Source organism: Phyllobates terribilis, unplaced genomic scaffold (genome assembly GCF_046119375.1).
Source record: "Phyllobates terribilis strain yellow unplaced genomic scaffold, ASM4611937v1 Scaffold_2__4_contigs__length_985480577, whole genome shotgun sequence".
In the NCBI taxonomy this organism is placed as follows: Eukaryota; Metazoa; Chordata; class Amphibia; order Anura; family Dendrobatidae; genus Phyllobates; species Phyllobates terribilis.
Window position 1 is genome coordinate 701,237,951 of NW_027362762.1, and position 21,874 is coordinate 701,259,824.

Here is a 21,874-nt window from a genome sequence, read left to right on the forward strand (position 1 = left end):
TGCTTAAAAACAGGCAGTGAAATGTTTTACCTCACAGAAAGAATCAGCTGTGATCCCGTGCTGTAAGGTTTGCATACTCTTTTGCTTCCTCCCCTGCCCAGGAGCTGTGGTATGATCAGACCATGTTCCTGTACGGTCAGACACAGCCATTACAAAGAAATCTGTAGAATAGAAATCCTAGAATTTATCCTGACCCACAATAGTTTCCAATTTCTAGATAAATTGTACACGCAAAGAAGACCGCGATGGGGACTCCGGCAGCTTGTGTATATGCAAATTTATTTATGGCACATTTTGAAAGCCAATATATTACCGCAACAAAAAATCCATTTATCAAATTTATAAAGTGATTTATCCGTTATATAGATGACATATTCATTGTGTGGGCAGGAACAGAAAAAGACTTTACCGAGTTTGTATGTTACTACACCTCTCAAGGAATTCATCTAGGGAAGTAGTGAGTATTTTTTAATTTTTAAATTTATACCATTGGGCAGTGAAGAAAACATAATTATATTTTTACCACAAAAAAATGTTTTACCCTCAGATTTTACATTTTCACACAGAGCAATGTGTAAAAATGGTGCCAAAATGTGTCACACAATTTCTTCTAAAAGTGGCAATACCCCATATGTGGCTGTATCGTACCGCTTAGCCATACGGCGAGATCTGGGAGGGACGGAGCGCTATTTGACAATTGGAGAACAAATTATTGTAGAATAGGCATTTGGATTTGGGAGCATAACATTTTCTGAGTTTCTTTTTGGGGGGCAAGGGCCATTTCGCTTTTCCAGAGCCTTTCTGCTACCAGTAACTTGGAAGTCCCTTATATTTTTAACAGATGATGGACCTGAGTGGGGACTAGCTTTTTTTGAGGACTGAGTTGAAGCTTTTATTGGGAACATTTTACGTAACATTTATCTGGCGCTCTAGGCTGAGCACTTACATCGGGGTTTCCATCTAAATTTCCAAGTGATGTAATTCAGATGAAACCCCTGCGGGATCCATTCACTGTAATGTGGCAGCAGAGTTATTCTGGACTCCGTCTGGCCTCTGTTTAGTGGTGTCCTTTTTTTCAGAAGTGCACAAAACAGGGGCCAACCGCACTTTTATGCACGCCAAAAAAGCCTGACACCGTGGGATCACAGGCCAGACGGCATCCACAGTGGCCTCTATCTGCCTCATTACAGACAATCTTCTGCCGTGGGTTAAGTCTGAATCACGTATTTCAGAGATTTACATGGAAACTCTGGTGTAAGTGCTCAGCACAGAGCACAGGATAAATGTGAGCAGAGCCTTACTGCGATCTTTGGGAGACATAATAAACAAATCAGTAGCAGGTGAAGAATTGGTTTTATTTATTTTTTACGCTGCTCCTTGTACAGTATAAGTGATGAGATTACTTTATGCTTCGGGTCGGTGCGATTACAGAGATACCAGATTTATATCGGGTTTTTTGACTGACAGCTGTCACACACTAAAAGACACTTTTTTAGCAAAATCTAGTTTTTACATTGTCATTTTTTGAGAGCTATAATTTTTCCAGATTTCGGCCGACAGAGTCATGTGATGGCTTGTTTTTTGCAGGACAAGTTGACATTTTTATTGGTACCATTTTTGGGTACGTGACATTTTTTGATCGCTTTCTATTCCATTTTTTGGGAGGTAAAATTAACAAAAACCAACAATTCAGGAATTGTTTTTTGAGGGTTTCTTTATGCCGTTCTGCGTGTGGTAAAAGTGATAAGGCAGCGTTATTCTCCGGGTCAGTACGTTTACAGCGATACTACACTTACTGTATATTTTTTTATGTTTTGGCGCTTTTACACAATAAAACAATTTTATAGAAAAAATATTTTTTTTGCATCACTTTATTCTGAGAGCTATAACTTTTTTATTTTTCGGCTGATGGAGCGGTATGGCGGTATTTTTTTTGTGGAACAAGATGACGTTTTTAGCAGTAACATTTTTATTTCCATTTTGCATTTTGATCGCATTTTTTTCCACCTTTTGTTTGGTGATATGATGAAAAAACTGTTTTTTGCTCCGTTTTTTATTTATTTTTATTACGGTGTGCACAGAAGGAGTTAATTAGTGTGACAGTTTTATAGATCGGGTTGTTTCGGATGCGGCGATACCAAATATGTGTACTTTTTTTGTTTTTGCATAAATATACAGATTTATTGGTTTAATATTTTATTTGTTTTTTTTTTTTTATTTTGTGATTTTTTTTAACAGTTTGAAACCATTTTTTAGACTTTTTTTTTTACATTTTTCTAATCAATGTTTTCATGCAATGCAATAGACATGTATTGCATTGCATGAGAGCTCTGCTGACAGTTTCACACTGTCTGTCTCCTGCTAGACTTCAGCTGCAGGCTGAATCTAGCAGGACACCATATATGGCAGATCCGGAGGCGGTCATGTGACCTCCGGCTGCCATGACAACGGCAGGTCCTGTAAGACATCAGGGGGCCATCGGAGAGGTAAGTGGACAACCCCCTCTCCTCTCACTATCTTCTAAATGCCGCGATCACTATAGATCGTGGCATATAGAAGATAGCAAAAGGTTAACAGGTCCCGATGATGTCCCCTGTCAGAGCTGTCGCCCTGCACCGCATCCGTAGCGCTTGCAGGACCCTGGGGGTCCTGAGGGCTACGGGACCACCGACCGTTCATAAACGTCAGCGCTGCATAGAGCCCAGGCAGCGCCGATGTTTATGTACAGTGGGCGGTCTGGAAGCGGTTAAACATGGTCCATTAGACGGGATTATTAAAAATACCATTTACAACACCTGGCATCTAATAGAGAATGATAGAGACCTTTCTAATATTGCTAAACATAATCCTATCATCTCATACAAAAGATGTCACAACATTGGTGATATCATCAGTAAACATCGATTACAAACAGAATCTAAGAATTGGCTTCAGGATTTTACACCAAAAGGTCATTTTCTCTCTCTCTCTCTTCCCTGCTAGGTTTATCACCTAGAGTAACCCACTTTTGCAACTCTGCCAGCTTGGAATCAGACTTCTGTAACGTCTTTTTGGCATCCCAGTATCTCAGTGGATTGGGGTTCTGATTCTTGAGCGACTACTAAGGTTGTCACAAACTGTATCACTCTTGGGTTATCCTAGACAGTGCGTCTGCATGCGTATTCTCAGCCTTTGACCAGTAGGATATTTTGTATCGGTATTTGGACATTGCAACCCATTACTGCTCCAGCGCCCCCAGCTTTGCATTCTTCAGGTGGGCGAGTGGATTGTTAACAGTTCGAACATGCACTTCCGATCCTGACAGGTATTCCACAAATTTCTCTGTCGTGGCCCACACCAGTGCTAGCAACTCCAGCTTGTATGAACTGTAAATATCTCAATTTTTCTTCAAGTTTTACAAGGACCTACTGGCATACGCGATTACCACTCACATCCCTCTTGGACCTGGGCCAACACCACTCCTAGACAGTAGAGGCTTCCATCCGTATATAGCACGAAGGGTTGGGAGAAGTCTGCATTCAGCAGAATGGGGGCATTGTTCAGTGTGAGTTTCAGGCCCCAACAGGCTTCTTCCTGTCTTGGGCCCCACTGAATTGACTGACTCTTGGTTTCTCTAGCTGACCCCCTTAATAGTTCCTGTAATGGTGCCTGTCATGTGTCTGGGTTCGTACCCCTGAGTATGTGCGTTATGGTCACCTTCTCGAGCCACAGAAGATACACCTTTTCTCCAGGTGTTTAATTTCTGTTATCCCTGCTGCAATCTTCTTAGGGTAACAGGTGTTTTCATTTACTTATTTGTCTGCCCTATCACCTTTTGGGTGCAGCTTTATATACTTTTACCCTGCTGGTATTTCCTGCTAGTGATAGTCTCATTTGGATGTCTAGCCATACTGCTGTAGTTTAAGCCTGTCAGTGAAAGACCAGCTAGGGTGTATCTCTTTGCTGTTTATGTTCTTTATCCTGCACCTATCTTCTGTTTCTAGTTAAGAAGCAGGCGGTTTATTTTCTAACAATATGTACTCAATCCTTTATTTTGTATTTCGTGGTTTGTTTTAATCACTCTGGGATCTTTTTCTATTTCAGCACGCTCAACTTTCAGGCAGCATTGGTTAGATTTGCCATTGTCTTGTCTGTGGTTAGAGCTATCTTAGCCAATGCAGTAACCATTAGGGATTGCGGGGTCAGGATTTCTAGTCTGTACAGGAACCTTTTTTCTCGAGTGAGTTACAACACTATCATAACATTGCCACAGTCTTGGCAAAATCCTGTTAGAACTCTCCTGTTATTTTTTTTCTATTTTGCTGGTCACATGACCTTTTTTGCCTATTTAATCCTGCTCCGCCCTTCTGGCCATGCTGGACTTCATTGTAATTTCTACTCTTAAGCTAGCCAGGTGCTTTGTTACCTTTCTCAGTCAGTTTAGCTAGGTCTTTGGACCTCTATGTTCTATGTTGTTTGTTTGTCTTTTTACTGCTACAATTTCTGCTAGGAGGTGTCCATCTTTCTCCCAGTCCCTAGTTCTTGTAGGGATCCCTCCCTCACATCTATAGGTCTTCGTTCAGACTAGCCGAGGACTTTAGCGGGTCTGATCGCAGGATCAGGTTCCCCGTTACATCGTAGGGATCTAGCTTAGTTCTATTGTAGGGACAGATCTCCTGTCTTTCCTTAGTGCTTGTGACGCGCCCCCTGGGCCATATTCTTTAGGGGAATACCCGGAGCCGGATCAGATGGGGGTTGTAGTCTCCGAGTGGCTGTGACCCGGTCCGTGCCCAGGGTGTCAAGCTCAGAGTATGTGGCAGTCCTACAGATGTTACAAAGTTCGTTATGTCGACTACGCCACCCGTTGGATTGCGGTCACTACGGCCGCCGCTGCAGCAGGGTCCGCTGAGGCTGATGGTGTTGGTGCAGCTTTAGATAGTATAACCCCCAACGGGAGGGGTATGGCCTCAGGGGGTCAGGTGCAGAGGATGGGGGTTGTGGTGGTGCAGCGTAGATGATAATTAAAGACAGAGTCGGGTTGTGCAGTTCAGGGTGTTTACTTACTGCAGATATTCCGGTCACTCCGGCCTTGAGTGACCACCCGAGCCGTGCTGCGTCCACCAGGTCCTGGATTCAGCCAACCCCCAAGCAAGTCCGGAGCGTGTCCCTGAGCCCTCCTTCTTGTCCTTTCTTCTGGCCGTCCCCACCAGGGATCCACCTAGGTCCAGCTCCCTCGGGCCTTCTGTTGGGAGACCCTTGGCCTTGGGTTCCCTGACCCTACACGTGGTTTGCCTTCAGGGTGGATGTGGTGGGTGGCCGTGGCAGATCCTGCCCACGGCCTCCGGTCTCTGGCTGAGGTATGCTTTAGCCCCCACCAGTTTGGGATCCGGTACCCTGTTGCCAACTCTTCACCCTAGGGTTGTACTTAGGTTCTCAGAGTTCCTTCTGTCTCCCCCTCTGGGTCTTTCTTTCTCTCCTCTCTCACTCTTGCTCTGGGGCTGCTCTGCTCTTCTGCTTTCTTCCTCTGACTCTGCAAAAGACTGACTGACCTCTCACAGACTGACCCTGATCTTAGATGGTGCCCACCTTAAATACTCCCTCTATGTGTGAGCTCAGGTGACCAGCACCCAATGAGCTCCTAACTTTACCCAGGCTGCTCCCCCTATCTGCCCCTACACTACTGGGATGTACCACCCCCCTCCCACTCCAGCCAGGAACAGACTCGGTCGTACCTGCACATTTCTAAGTGGGAGTACCGTTGGTCTGTTCCTCGGAAATGGGATGTGTGTAGTGCATGCAGCTTTCAGAGCTCAGTTCCACACTCCATCCTTACCCGGGAGTGGAATACCACACCTCTGGCTTGAGGTGCAATACCCCTGTAGCAGCCGAATCCTCAGGGTGCTACATTCCCCCCTGGTAAATCACAGCACGTCCTCGGGCTGTAAGATATAAAAACACCAAAACATACAATTTTTGCATAAACAACATAATAAAAACATATAAAACATATATATCAGCAATAAAACTTTTTTTCATAAATAACATTCTCGTAGACTTCTCTTGCTTCTAGCTCCTCCTCCGGACACTGTGCAACGTGTGCCCGGGAAAAGTGCAACAGTTTCTCTAGAAAAATGGTCTTCCTATAAAACCGGTAGGGGGCGCTTTAGGAAGCGCAACTATATACAAGGGGATATGGCCGCTCTCAGTCCTCGGCCAGGTATTAGGGAAGGAATGACCGTTCTCAGTCCTCGGTCAGTGGGAATAGGGACACACGGGTTAACAGTTCAGTTCTCTGGTCCCAACGGGGACTATATTAGCAGCAACGGTTCACTGTGCCCCGACGGGCAACTATATACAGCTTCTACTCTGCTGTACTCAACGACGACGTCCTCCTGCTCTTTCTTTGTGATTAACTTTAGCTTCAGACCCGTCCGGGTCCTCTTGCTCCTCTTCACACCGCAGCTCCTCCTCCGTCAGGCGATGCACATGGAGGGCGTAGGATCCTTTGGCACACTTGTGCCGGGTGAAGGTGACCTCGTCCCCTACATACAGGTCACGTCCTCTGTGTCCCTCCGGTAGGTGGGACTCAACGTCTCTTCTTGTCACGAAGACGTCGCCTGGGGTGCGGTGATCCCTGATGAAACCCCACCCATGCTGCAGATTGAACTTTATCACAGTCCCGATGGAAGGGGGACCATGAGCTGCACGGGGACTCCTCCTGGCCCGGCTCTTCTGCTCCGCGCTCCTTATCTGCGCTTGTTGTTCTCGGACCCGCCTCTCTCTCCGCTCCCTCTCAAAGACCTCGAGCTGCTGCCGGCAGCACTCTGCACGCTCCGCTGCAGCTGCCCGGGTCTCCTGAGTGAACCCCATGAGATCTTCTCCGGTGGGGTCCCACTCAAACTGTGCCTCCTCTAGCGGGGGCGAGATCCTCTTTATGGGCTTTGGAGCCGGGATCAGGGGTTCGTCTAGGGGTCTCTCTTTCCGGAGTCGTGGATGGTGAAACTCCGGTGGCCATATAAAGGGCTGCCCATCCGGGCACGTATGTTGGGCGAACAGATCTTCTCCCAGATGCGGCACTCTTGGTTTTATGGGCGCGGTGGTGGTGGCGGCGCCCGGGTTGCCCAGGCCTTGCGGCCAGGCCTGGGGCACCTGGAAAGTGAAGGGCACCGTAAGGACGGCGGCGCCCTGGGCTACTTGGCCCTGCGACCAGGCCGGTGGCTCCGCGGAGGTAGGGGGCGCTGTTGGTATTGCGGCGCCCGGGGGTACTAGGCCTTGCGACCAGGCCGATGGTACTTCCTGCTTGGTCACGCTCGGGGTCGAGGCGTATGACGTCACAGGGGTCGCGGCTGCGGCTTCCGGTTGAGGCCTAGTCTGTGGCGGTGACGTTGCGGTTACGGGCACGGCAGGGGGTACTTCGGGCTCTGCGACGGGGAGCTGGGGCAGGTGCGCGGTTTCCCGGTTTGGGGTAGAGACGTCCCCTTTACCTGCCTCCATTCGTTCGGCTCCCTTCTCGGCGCCGTCTCCGGCCTTCAGTCCTCCTGCGCCATCCTCAGAGGCGGTCTGTCTCCTCGTCTCGGGTGGCGTGCTCCGCTGACGGGTTCTTGTCTGCTGGGCCATCTCTCGGCTCCACTCCGCTAACGTCTCTCGCTGCACCCGGGCCATTCTCCGTGCGAGGCCCTCCAGCGCAGTCTGTGCACACTCCCGATCTCAGGGGAGCTGTGCCAGGACCTCCACTAAGCCTAGTGGGGTCGTTGCTTCTAGCAGGCTCCTGACCAACGGGTCGGTGCTGCTCTGCTCTCCTTCCGTTGTCTCCAGCAGGCCTTCTGGAGTGGCGACCGGCAACAGGCTCCTGACCACTGGGTCGGTGCTGCCTGGAGTGGCGGCCCGCATCAGGCTCCTGACCACTGGGTCGGTGCTGCCTGGCTCTCCCTCCATCTCCGGGTACGCTCTCTCTGGACTCTCCTCCAGACGTCTTGTCTCCGGGTGCGCTCTCTCCAGACTGCTCCAGGCGACACCCATCTTTGTTCTCTTCTTCTGTCTCCGCCCACATTGAGGGTGGTCCCGGGGCAACTTGGTGCTTGTCAGTTCCAGGGGCAGTTCTCTCACGCTGATGGACACTTCCAGCATCACAGTCTCTGTTGGTGGGCGCGGTTTCCGCTTTTGGCGCCATTCTTCGACCTGGCCCACGATGGGAGGTGGCCTCTTGCCACCCTCTGGCACGCCCATAATGGCGTCCGCTCTTCCAAGGCGGGAAATCCTTGGAAATGGCGGGAATCATCTCCCAGTGGCGGGAAACTCCATGGATGGCGGGAAAAAGCTGCAAATGGCGGACAACCGGCGGGAAACGACCTGTGATGGGGCCCGATGGCGGGGACCCTCCGGAACCGGCAGGAGACTTCTTTTTAAGGTAACGATGAACTTTTCTTCAGGCACGCAGTACCCGGTTGTTGCGGGCACGTTATCCTGCCGACTACGCCAAAGTTGACGCGCCCCCTGGGCCATATTCTTTAGGGGAATACCCGGAGCCGGATCAGATGGGGGTTGTAGTCTCCGAGTGGCTGTGACCCGGTCCGTGCCCAGGGTGTCAAGCTCAGAGTATGTGGCAGTCCTACAGATGTTACAAAGTTCGTTATGTCGACTACGCCACCCGTTGGATTGCGGTCACTACGGCCGCCGCTGCAGCAGGGTCCGCTGAGGCTGATGGTGTTGGTGCAGCTTTAGATAGTATAACCCCCAACGGGAGGGGTATGGCCTCAGGGGGTCAGGTGCAGAGGATGGGGGTTGTGGTGGTGCAGCGTAGATGATAATTAAAGACAGAGTCGGGTTGTGCAGTTCAGGGTGTTTACTTACTGCAGATATTCCGGTCACTCCGGCCTTGAGTGACCACCCGAGCCGTGCTGCGTCCACCAGGTCCTGGATTCAGCCAACCCCCAAGCAAGTCCGGAGCGTGTCCCTGAGCCCTCCTTCTTGTCCTTTCTTCTGGCCGTCCCCACCAGGGATCCACCTAGGTCCAGCTCCCTCGGGCCTTCTGTTGGGAGACCCTTGGCCTTGGGTTCCCTGACCCTACACGTGGTTTGCCTTCAGGGTGGATGTGGTGGGTGGCCGTGGCAGATCCTGCCCACGGCCTCCGGTCTCTGGCTGAGGTATGCTTTAGCCCCCACCAGTTTGGGATCCGGTACCCTGTTGCCAACTCTTCACCCTAGGGTTGTACTTGGGTTCTCAGAGTTCCTTCTGTCTCCCCCTCTGGGTCTTTCTTTCTCTCCTCTCTCACTCTTGCTCTGGGGCTGCTCTGCTCTTCTGCTTTCTTCCTCTGACTCTGCAAAAGACTGACTGACCTCTCACAGACTGACCCTGATCTTAGATGGTGCCCACCTTAAATACTCCCTCTATGTGTGAGCTCAGGTGACCAGCACCCAATGAGCTCCTAACTTTACCCAGGCTGCTCCCCCTATCTGCCCCTACACTACTGGGATGTACCACCCCCCTCCCACTCCAGCCAGGAACAGACTCGGTCGTACCTGCACATTTCTAAGTGGGAGTACCGTTGGTCTGTTCCTCGGAAATGGGATGTGTGTAGTGCATGCAGCTTTCTGAGCTCAGTTCCACACTCCATCCTTACCCGGGAGTGGAATACCACACCTCTGGCTTGAGGTGCAATACCCCTGTAGCAGCCGAATCCTCAGGGTGCTACACTTGTAGCAGATCATAACAGTAAGTCCAGCCCAAAAATATCTCTAAGGAAAGACCTCCAGTTTCCATCATGGTGTCGGTTCAGGATTTGGCTCAACGCCTGCAGGGACTCTCTCTGGAGGTGGCCAAGCTCCAACAACACGTGAGTAGCTGTTCTGGAGCGCATTTTGTGGAGCCAAAGGTACAATTGCCTGATTTATTTTTTGGTGAACAACAAGATATTTTTTCCTTTAAAAATGCTTGTTTATTGTATTTTCGTTTGAGACCCAGATCCTCTGGTGATGAATCACAGCGCATAGGGTTCATAATGTCACTTTTGCGCAAAGAACCTCAGGGATGGGCCTTTTCTCTCCAACCTAGTGATCCGCGCTTTAGATCAGTGGATAGTTTTTTTTCTGCTTTGGGGTTGTTGTATGATGATCCTGATCGTGTCTCATCATCTGACAGACTAGCCGAGGACTTTAGCGGGTCTGATCGCAGGATCAGGTTCCCTGTTGCATTGTAGGGATCTAGCTTAGTTCTATTGTAGGGACAGATCTCCTGTCTTTCCTAAGTGCTTGTAACAGATCATAAAAAATCCTTCATGAACCTTTGATAGTACCCGTAGAAGCCCAGGAATGCTCTCAGCTCCCTCAGTATTGTGTGCGTAGGACTTCTTTATACATCAGCCACCTTCTCCATTGTGTGATAGACCCCCTCACTGGAGACTGTGCCCCAGGTACTCAATCTCTCTCTCTGAAACACTTCCGAGGTTTTATCTTTAGTCCATGCCTTTGAAGCTGCTCCAGCACCTGTCCAAGCCTGATGAGATGTTCCTCGAATGTGGCAGAATAGATGATGTCATCAAGGTATATTAGTGTTGCTTCGAAGTTTAGGTCCCCAAGACACCTTTCCATCAGGCACTGGAATGTTCCTGGTGCACTGGTTAACCCAAGTGGCATCCAGTTGAACTCACAACACCCCATGGGAAGAGTGAAAGCTGTCTTTGGCCACTCCTGTGCAGCCATAGGGACTTGCCAGTAGCCACTGGCCAGATCAAGAGAAGAGAAGTATTTGCTTTTCCTAAGGCAGACAAGGACTCTTCTATCCTCGGCAGAGGGTACAAGTCTCGAACAGTACAGGCATTTAACTTCCGATAGTCCACGCAGAACCTAAGTGTTCCGTCCTTCTTCCAGACCAGTACAATGGGTGCAGCCCAGAAGCTCTGGCTCTCCCGTATCACTTCATTTCGTAGTATGTGCGACAATAAGTGTTTCACCTCCTGTTACATTTACAGTGGAAACCTAAAGTACCTTTCTCGGATGGGGGCATATTTCCCATGGGAATTTCATGCCGTATAGCCTTAGTCCACCCGAAATAACCATCATCTGTCATCTGTCCTACTTGCCTAGGGGAGAATTCATTCAGGTTCGCTCTGATAAGCTCCAAGATATTACAATCAGCTCTGGTTTCGCCAATACTCTTCTTTGGATTAAGAGACACTGACCGGGGCCACGGGTGCCTTTTCACTGGAGTCAATTCTATGGCATCGGATTGTGTGAGGTCCTCTGGCATCATATACACTTGAGCCACTTCCTTCCTGGGAATCAGCTGTAGGCTTGCCCCACTTAGGTTAATACACCTCACCAGCACCCATCCCTGATACAAGGTGCCAGGGTACAAGCAACTAGTAGTCGTGGCATTGCTTCCCCTTCTTCTGGGGGTTCGACACTTTTCTGAAGTACTGAGACACAGTTGGCAATTTCTGAATCTTGTTAACCCTGATGATCTGTTGGAACACACTCTTACTTGGATGGTATTGAGTCATGCGGGTCCAGCCGCTCCCTTGCCGTCTGCCTGCCAGGAACTGTCCCACTTCTCTTAGAACATTCATTCCCAGAGTCACGATGGATCCTTCTCCAATGGGGCCTTTCACTAATACAATCCCCGTCTTATACAGATCCTTTCCGCATACTTGGAATATCATCCTCACTACTCCTGCCATAGGAATGGGCAGCTGGTTGGCAGCCTTCAGCCATATGGTTGGTTTCTCCCTGGAGAGGGCAACGTCTGTGTTGGGCAGTTCCGGGAGATGTACTCTCTTCCTTCACAGGTTCAGCATTTGAGCCACATTCCACAAGTGTTTGACGCGGCCGATGCTGTTGGCCTCGGGGTGGGTGTACCCCAGCTCTGACTTCTCCTCGTACCAGGTCACAGTAGTAAACATTGTGGTATTTGTGAGGGTTTCACAATGCTGAAAAGTTCCCCCTAATTTCTCACATTTCTTGCCATAATTCTCGGGCCCAATCCAGCTTGGCATTTGCCAGAGCACAGGCTGTTACCTCATGGCTCTTGGCTACACCTACCATAGCTGGAGCTTCGCGTTTTCAGACTCTAGCTTCCTCCCCGACCTCCAGGAACTCATGTCAGAGTTATAGTGTAGACATTCCTTCAGGGCCTGCCTCAGATAAGGGTCCCTTAGGTTCGCAACTAACTTGTCCCTCAGCGCCTCGTCCAGTCGTCCCAATCCCCATTATTTTTCATGGGTCTTCTTAGTGATGTGGGCCGTTAGTTCCTGGAGAACATTCACATACTGCGGCACTGTCTCTTCTTCCCACTGAACCCGACGGAATAGGCATATGCGTAAATTACCCAGGTCAGTAGTGTCACCATGCATGTCCTCAAGGATCCTATTCACTTTATCTACTGTATCACGGTCTTGGGGTTGTCAGAAAATAATTGTCTGTTGAGCCTCCCCATCTAAGGTCAGCAGGGCCATCTCTGCCTGTAAGTCAGGTGTCATGGGGTGCATGAATGAGATACTCCTCAATCGCTCCACCCAGTCCCAAAGCAACAAATTAATTAATTTTCCTAAAAAAAGGTAGGCGTTCCCTTCAATTTCTTCCCTCTGGAAATACTTCGCTCAGCAGATGGCGACATTCGGTAATGAGTGCCGTGGAACATTGATGAACCACATCTTCTGCTTTCCAGTTCCTTACACTACCGCATCCATTGGCAGTGTCACTAGTTTATTTAGCCTACATTTTGCACACAAGTATAATATTTTCAAAAAAGTTTAACCACACTTATACAACTGTGTAAATAAAATTGAATCAACCAAAAATGCTAGGTAGAGTATACTATCTGTCTGTCTGTCTCTCTATCTATATATCTCATATCTATCTATTCATCTAACTATCTAGATTTATGATTATCGATACTGTTCCCCCACAGAGAAGAGGAGGAGACAGAATCCGTATCCTAAAATGAAAAGAACTCAAATGGATACATAGGCTAAATATTCTCAAGCCAAATGGCTTTAATGTTGAATTTAAAATGAATTCAATTGTCTAATTGCCTGCCCTCTGTGAGACAGTTAGGGGAATCATATGAGAGGGCTATTATGTGTCCCCTAGGATGCACATTGAGCCACGAAATAAACAAAGCTACTGACGCACCCACGGGAGATATGGTGGTGTCATCGCCCACGGCAACGGAGTGCTAAGGACTATTTGGACGATCTGGCTGCTATCCGGAGGATAATGTTTGCTTTTTTTGTTGTGAGTTGCCAAAATAAAGACTTTTAAGTTGGACTAACCTGGGTCACTGACTCTTTACCGCACTGTGTGAACTTCACTTCATTACATATGGTGGAGAATGCGGGTAGTGTGAACTGAGGCATACCCCGAAAAATCCGCATGTCCATGATTAAGCCTGCAAAGTTCCAAATCAGGCCCGTGGACAGTATGGAGGAAATACTCAAGCAGTTGGCCCTCACACAGCAGCAACAGCTGCAGTTTCAGCGGCAACAGCAAGAGCAGCAGCAACCACACAATCAGCAGCGGCAGATGCTGTACCAGCAGCAGCAGCAGAAGGTTAACGACCTGATTCTGCAACAGACTGCGCCCCTGAGAGAGACACCGCCACCGCCAGTCACAATTTGTTCCAAGGCCTGGGATAAAGTCAGGTCAGTGCTGAGGAAGATGAGTCCTGAGGACGACATGGAAGTTTTCCTCACAGTGTTTGAACTCACAGCGGAGAGGGAGAGCTTGCCAATTTCCCAGTGGGCTGAAGTGGTGGCCCTGTTCCTGATGGGAGATGCCCAGAAGGCCTACTTTGACCTTAGTTGGGAGGATGCCTAGGACTATGGGAAACTCAAAGGTGAGATCCTTGCCCAACTGGGGGTTTATACTTATGTACGGTCACAACGTGTGTACCAGTGGTCTTTTGTGGAGACCTGACCCACTAGGTCTCAGGCATATGACTTGTTGCAGTTAGTCAAAAAGTGTCTCTAGCCTGAGACCTTGAGCCCAGTCCAAATGGTAGAGAGGGTAGTAGTTGACCAGTTGGTGCGAGCTCTGCCAGCAGCCATACAACGGTGAGTGGGGCAAGGGGTCCCGGGTAGCCTAGACCAAGTGGTTAGCCTGAGTGTTCTACAGTCACCCAGGCCTTCATACGGGATTCGGCCCCATTGCGGGTATCACGTCGGCCCCTGAAAGCCCAGTCACATCCCTCTGCTAGGGACAGTCAGAACCGAGCCCATACTGATGGGGTACCCCGTAGTGAGCGTGGCAGGAGACCAGTTTCCCCTAAAATGGTCTCGAGGAGTAGCAGTGCAGCCGTTATCAGGTGCTGCCGATGCCAAAGACCAGAGCATGAGGCTGCCAACTGCCCCCTGACTGCTGAACACATGAACTGCGGGTTTACTCGATAGTTCTTGCTGTATGTGTGTCACCCCAGGTCTGGATGCCACAAACATTAAAGGCTGCGTCTGAGAGCAGGAGGGAGGTTCTCTGGTCAGGGACCATTAGCATGCAGCACCTCCTGTCCCAGGCCAGTAGGGGAGTAGGCTGCCCCTATAAAAGCTGGTACTGAGGGCAGGGTTAGAGGGACCAGGATCCACTTCTGAAGCATCCAGAAGGGTTCCCAGAAGAGAGGGACATGTCAGCGACAGCTGAGGAGTCCAGGAGGCTGAGGAGGAACAGCAAGCCAGGGACAGAGGCGACGAGAGCCGGTCCTGGCTGAGAGAGAACTGCACAACCGGACACTGGGGTCCGAGGCTGTCAGGGTTGCAAGCTCGGCAGCAGATCACCTACCTGCGAGGGATTTTAGATCCCTTGGCCTGAGAAGCCTGGAGGCTCTGCCACGCAGAGGGACCGGTACACTACAGAGAAGCAACAGGTACCTAAGGCCCGAGTCGCAAGCCATACATGCATAGTGCACGGTCAGCTCATCGACGTGGGCTATCACACCACTAAAGGGGGAGATAGTCAGCAAGGGCAGAGAGAGTACGGTAGGCCTACCCACTCACCCTGACCAGTGGGGCTCGCCTGAATGTTCTCAGACACCCAGGCCCATTCCTACCCTGTACTCCTGTTGGGTCATAAGTACCACCTACAATAAAGACCCTGGACTGTTTGAAGTAGACTCTGGACCTTTATTATTGCGGCCTGCACCACCACCCCCAGCATCCTATTACCTGCCCTGAGGCTACACTCTTCCCGTGGGGAGTTATTCTATCCTAGCGCTGCATACCAACATCAGCCTCAGCGGTCTGCTTTGCAGCAGCGGTCATCCCCGACCGCAATCCACGGGTGGCGTAGTCGGACATTCAAAACCCCACAAATAGACTGCCACAGCATTTGGTCTGACCACCCTGAGCCACGGGATCGGGTTGCCACTACTACCCCCATCATTGCACTGAAGCCCAGTTCCGAGTGTCCCACGGTGCAGGGGGCGAGTCAGCTGATGGCGTAGTCGGCAGGATTGTGACCAACCCGCCACAAGCGGGTATTGCGTGCCTGAAAGGACTGTTTGCGTACCTTGAAAAGGAAGTTTCCCGCCATCCAGAGCCGTTTCCCGCCATCTTCAGCCGTTTTCCCGCCATCTTCAGCCGTTTTCCCGCCATCGGACGCCATCTTCAGGACCCCGCGCGGGAAGAAGAGGGACGTGGACGTCCAAACCGCGCGAGACCTGAAGCCCCGCGCTACGCACCAACGCTGCGCAATGTCCTGGAAGGAGAGAAAGCGACGCTGACGTCACCAGGACGCGACGCATGGTCCTCGCCCCGATCAGCACCAGCGGAGCCGCGGCCTACGGAAGAGGATCAGTCTAAGGTAGGCCAAGGTTAACTAGGGGGGAGGAAGATGACGGACACGGAGGGACCCTCTACCACCAGTGTGGCTGCTGCAGCGGTGATGCCATTCTCCATGCCCTACATCCCCGGAGCAGCCTGGCTGCCCCAATACTCAGGGGAATCCCACACATTAACTGACTTTAAGGAATGCCTGCACGGTTTATTTAAAGTTTATCCCTTGACAGAAGAACAGAAAGTGAGCATTCTGACGGGGCAGCTAACCGGTGCAGCCCAGCGGGAAGTGAAATCATGGTCAGATGAGGAGAAAAGGACTGTAAAGGACATTCTGACCCGGCTGCGGAGTACCTTTGATACCCGTACCTCAGCAGAAATCAAAATGCGGTTCTATGGCTGTAAGCAGCGAGCCCAAGATAGTATCAGAGACTATGCCTTGAACCTGCTAGAAGCTCTGGGAGCAGTCAAGCAAGCTGACCCTGGCAGCGTGCAGGACACCGATAAATTATTGACTGATCAGTTCATAGAAGGTCTGCTGTCCAGCGCCCACAGGACTCAGCTGCGCCTCATGGCCCTACAGAACCCCGATTTGACTTTTGCACAGTTCAAAGATAGGGCCATCCGGGTGCTCAGAGAATCTGCACCAGGTGGCGCTGTAGCTTCCCGGCTCCCTGCCATTACTTACCACCAGGGGGTGGCGCCCTACCCTGCAGACCTTGTGGGGGCTGATGCGCAGGCCTCAAACCCATCCCCGAATGCAGACCTGCACCATCAGGTCCAGGAACTAACCAGGAGTGTTGCTGCATTGACCAGGACCATACTGTCGTTACAGGTGGACCCGTCAGGACCCATCAAGCTGGCTTCCAGTCCGGAGGATGTCCAGTGGCGTTGACAGAGGAGGATCCTGTCATTCAGAGGGAGGCCCGCCGACCGTTACACTGAGGATGGACAGCCAATTTGCCACCGTTGCAGTCAGCCAGGACACATAGCAAGGTACTGTACTTTAAATGGTTCCGACCTGGGGCAGAGGGCCAACCCCCAGGCATAAGGTCCTCAGACCCATCTAATTGGTGTAATAAGTACGTCGGGGGATGTCCGGTCTTACCCATAGTGCTGGACGGTATCCCCATGAGTGCACTGCTGGACACCGGGTCTCAAGTGACTACCATCCCCTACGTACTTTTCAAGCGGTACTGGAGTGACGCGGATATAACCCGTTATCCAGACGATGACTTAAGCATCATCGCCAGCAATGGCCAACCTGTGCCGCAAGTGGGGTTCAGAGAGATGACCATCAAAATTGGTAAGGTCGAACTGCCGGCACAGGGAGTGATCATTGTGGACATTGATCGTCGTGAAAGTCACCCTAAAATAACTGTGGGTATTAACGTGATTGAAAACTGTCTTTCAGAAGTAATTATGATTTTGCAGCAGGTGGCGATGAATGCGAGCTCCAGCCAACAGAGGGTCCTCCAGAAAGAGATAAGAGCCCTGATGAGACGGCAACAGGTAGAACTGTCTGGTGGTGAGATCGGTAGCGTGAGGATGAGCGACCCGTTCCCCATTGCCATGCCTCCCAAAAGTGAAATGATGATCTGGTGTCGGACTGCAATTGGGTTAAGAGGGAGAGACTACCAAGCCATGGTAGAACCCGTGTACTCAGACAGCAGGCCCACCATTTTGACAGCCCGGGGGGTGGTTGATGTCCGCCATGGAAGGCTGCCCGTCCGGATCCTAAACATTGGGGAGAGGGAAGTACACTTGCCCCGGTACGCTACACTAGCCAAATTTTTTGCCGTCGAACACAATGCTATCAGGGTCGTGGAACCCTTGCCTCCATCTCCCCAGGCGGAGGATAATGGCTCCCAGAAACACAAGGAGGAATGGTGCCAGAAACTCCATGTGGGTGCTGACTCTACTCCCCTGCACCAAAAACAAGGAGTCTACCGGGTGGTTCAGGAGTACGAGAGGATTTTTAGTAAGCACCCGCTAGACTTCGGCCGAGTAAAGGGAGTGGAACACCACATACCCACAGGGAACCACCCACCAATAAAAGAGAGACACCGACCTGTACCTCCTGCAAACTATCAGAACGCAAAGGGCATGCTGAGAGAAATGAAAGAAGCTGGGGTCATTAGAGATAGCTGTAGCCCCTGGCAGCTCCCTTAGTTTTGGTAAAAAAGAAAGACGGTACCGTGAGAATGTGCGTGGACTATAGAAAGGTCAATTGTATCACCCATAAAGACGCGTACCCGCTACCTAGGATAGAGGAGTCTTTAGCAGCCCTAAAATCAGCTAACTTCTTCTCTACTTTGGATCTTACTAGCGGGTACTGGCAGGTTCCTGTGGCAGAGGATGACAAGGAGAAGACCGCCTTCACCACCCCGATGGGATTGAGCGAGTTCAACTGTATGCCCTTCTGGCTCTGCAACGCACCAGGGACCTTCCAGAGGCTGATGGAATGCTGTCTAGGGCACCGAAACTTCGAGACGGTCCTACTTTACCTGGACGACGTGATTGTCTATTCGAAGACTTACGAGGACCATCTAAAGCACCTGGCCGAGGTGTTCAAAGCCCTGGCAGGCTATGGCCTGAAGGTGAAACCCTCAAAGTGTCACCTGTTGAAACCGAAGGTACATTACCTAGGGCACGTGGTGAGTGCTGAGGGAGTAGCCCCCGACCCCGATAAAGTGACAGCCATCAAGAGCTGGCCAAGCCTCTCTAACATCAAAGAAGTGAGGCAACTCCTCGGGTTGGTAGGCTACTACCGAAGGTTCATCCCCGGGTTCACTAAGATGGCAGCCCCTATGCAGGACCTCCTGATAGGACAGTCTAAGTCCAGAAGCCAAAAGCCACCCTTCAAGTGGGACAAGCCGGAAGAGGAGTCCTTCCGCCAGTTGAAGATGGCCCTCACGGGGGATGAGATCCTGGCCTACCCCGATTATGGCCAGCCTTTTATTCTCCACACAGACGCCAGTAATGTGGGGCTGGGAGCCGTACTGTCACAAAACCAACAGGGCAGAGAAAGGGTGATCGCGTACGCCAGCCGGAAGCTGAGGCCCACCGAGAGAAACCCGGAGAATTACAGCTCCTTCAAGCTGGAATTCTTGGCAGTGGTGTGGGCCGTAACGGAACGCTTCAAGCATTACCTGGCCTCCGCAAAGTTCACTGTGTACACGGACAACAACCCGTTGACACACCTAGACAATGCAAGACTTGGTGCCCTGGAACAGCGGTGGATGGCCGGTCTATCAAATTATGACTTCACAATCAAATACCAGGCAGGCAGAACCAACGCCAACGCAGACGCCCTATCAAGAAGGCCCCACCTACCTGAAGGAGAAGACGACTCGAAAGAGCTGGAGGAAGTAGAGCTCCCTGCGTTCCACCGGTATGGGGCCACTCAGTATTCTCACCGGGTAAGAGACAAAGACCTAACCACCATCATGTTCAACCCCTTACCCCACCACGGCTGGGCTTAAATAGTGACCCTGCAATCCGCATGGTGAAGGACCTGTTAACCCAGGCAGACGCTAGCCCTGGCCTGGACGCTCCAGAGGAAACCAAGCAGATATGGAAGGAGAAAAGCAGGCTATTCCTCTATGAGGGTAAGCTGTGTAGAAGGCTTGTCAACCACCGGACGCACGAGCTGACCTGGCAGATAGTGGTCCCTAGGCGAGATGCAGCAATGGTCCTGGAGGCCTACCATGACAGAGCGGGACACTTCGGGTGGAAGAAACTGAAGTTCCTACTGAGAGAGCGGTTCTACTGGGTCGGTATGAGAAGGGCCATAGAGAAGTGGAGCAGGGACTGCGGCCCATGTCACCTCAGAAGGAAGGACCGTACCAGCCAGCAGACACCCTTGAGGCCCATCGTCAGCAGGCAGCCTCTTGAGCTGGTAGCTCTGGACCATGTGAAATTGGCTCCAAGTCGGTCAGGCTATGTCTATGCCCTGACAATTGTGGACCATTACTCCCGGTTCCTGGTGGTGGTGCCTGTTAAAGACTTGACAGCCCAAACAGCGGCCAGAGCCTTCCAACAACACTTCTGCCGTCAACACAGGTATCCGGAACAGGTCTTGACAGATCAAGGTCCAGCGTTTGAGGCGGAAGTCTTCCAGGAGTTCTGCAACCTCTACGGCTGTAGGAAGATCCGGACAACGCCTTACCACCCGCAAACCAACGGGCTGTGTGAGACAATGAATAATATCATCATTGATCTCCTCAAAACGTTGCCCCTGGAAGAACACAGCCTGTGGCCAGAGAAGCTGCCAGACTTGATTGACTTGTACAACCATATCCCGGTGAATGCTACCAATTGCACCCCGGCTTACCTGATGCGAGCAAGACCAGGTAAGCTGCCGATAGACCTGGAGATGGGAATCCTGACACCCGAGGACACCTCCCCAGACGCGGACTGGGATATGGAACGGCGGCTACAGTACAAGAAGGTACAGGAGAGTGTGGAGAGGAGTCTGGCTCAAGCGAGAGAAAAGCAAGAGAGGCTCTTCAACCAACATGCCCCTGCTGGTTCCCTGGAACCTGGTGAGCAGGTCCTGAAGCGGAAGAGAAGGCTGCACAAGCTGGATGACCAGTGGGAGAGAGACCCATAAACAGTACTGCAGTCCGACCACGACAACCCGAAGGTATGTGTGATTACCAAGGATGGAGGAGAAACCACTAGCACCGTCTCCAGAGACCACCTAAAACAGTGCCACGAGCAACTGCAGAGTCCAAATGAAGATCAAGATGACCTTGAACCCGCAGAGGACAAGGAAGAAATGATCAGCACAGTTCTCGGAGAGTTCCCCCGGACCTGGACTCGGATAAATGATGCGATAGTGGTACCCGTCCTACACTTCCTTCAGCCAATCCAGCAGGAGCCTACAGCAGAGCAGGACGAGTCAGAAGAACCAGCAGCCTCGGATGTAGAAGAGCCCATGCCAGCAGCCCAGGAGAGTCAACCCTCTGCTGACAGTGAGCCTGCCATGCCTGCGGTAAGCCAGAGGACCCGCAGACAGCTGCAAGTACTACCTGAAAGCACAGCTAGTAGTTGTACCCTAGATGAAAGTGGAGAAAGTCAGGTTAGACCACCACCAGACAGTGGGTTACGGAGGTCGACCCGGAGCACTAGGGGTCAAGTACCAGCTCGCTGGAAGATCTAAATGGATAATGTATATATTTAATGTGTTATGTTGTACCCTGGTTATTAATTATGTTTTTCTAAGTTTTTCTAGTTCCTGGACTAACAGGTTATGGACGCGGAATAACCGGAACTACATTGTAAATAGTTGCACTTGGTGCCTCTTGCGAAGACGGCCACAGAAGAAAAACCTGTCTGGCGTGGCCCCGTGTGGTCTAAAGTAGATAGCTTCGCCTTGCAGCCACGCCCAGGGCCAACGCTTGGGGTTTGCTTTGGACAGGTCCCCGCACCGTTTAAAACTTCGCCTTATTGGGTGAAATGGACACCCGGTCACAGACCACACTGTGACCTAAAGAACTCAATATGTGGTGTTGTTGGTTATTTCCTTCCTTGTTGTATTTTGGTCATGCATTTATACCCTGTATTTGTGTTTTCTGTTTAGTCCCGAAGTACTAAAATTTATTAGGGGGGAATGTGTCACCCCAGGTCTGGATGCCACAAACATTAAAAGCTGTGTCTGAGAGCAGGAGGGAGGTTCTCTGGTCAGGGACCATTAGCATGCAGCACCTCCTGTCCCAGGCCAGTAGGGGGATCAGGCTGTCCCTATAAAAGCTGGTACTGAGGGCAGGGTTAGAGAGACCAGGACCCACTTCTAAAGCATCCAGAAGGGCTCCCAGAAGAGAGGGACAGGTCAGCGGCAGCTGAGGAGTCCAGGAGGCTGAGGAGGAACAGCAAGCCAGGGACAGAGGCGACGAGAGCCGGTCCTGGCTGAGAGAGAACTGCACAACCGGACACTGGGGTCCGAGGCTGTCAGGGTTGCAAGCCCAGCAGCAGATCACCTACCTGCGAGGGATTTTAGGTCCCTTGGCCTGAGAAGCCTGGAGGCTCCGCCACGCAGAGGGACCGGTACAGCACAGAGAAGCAACAGGTACCTAAGGCCCGAGTCGCAAGCCATACAGGCGTAGTGCACGGTCAGCTCAGGGACGTGGGCTA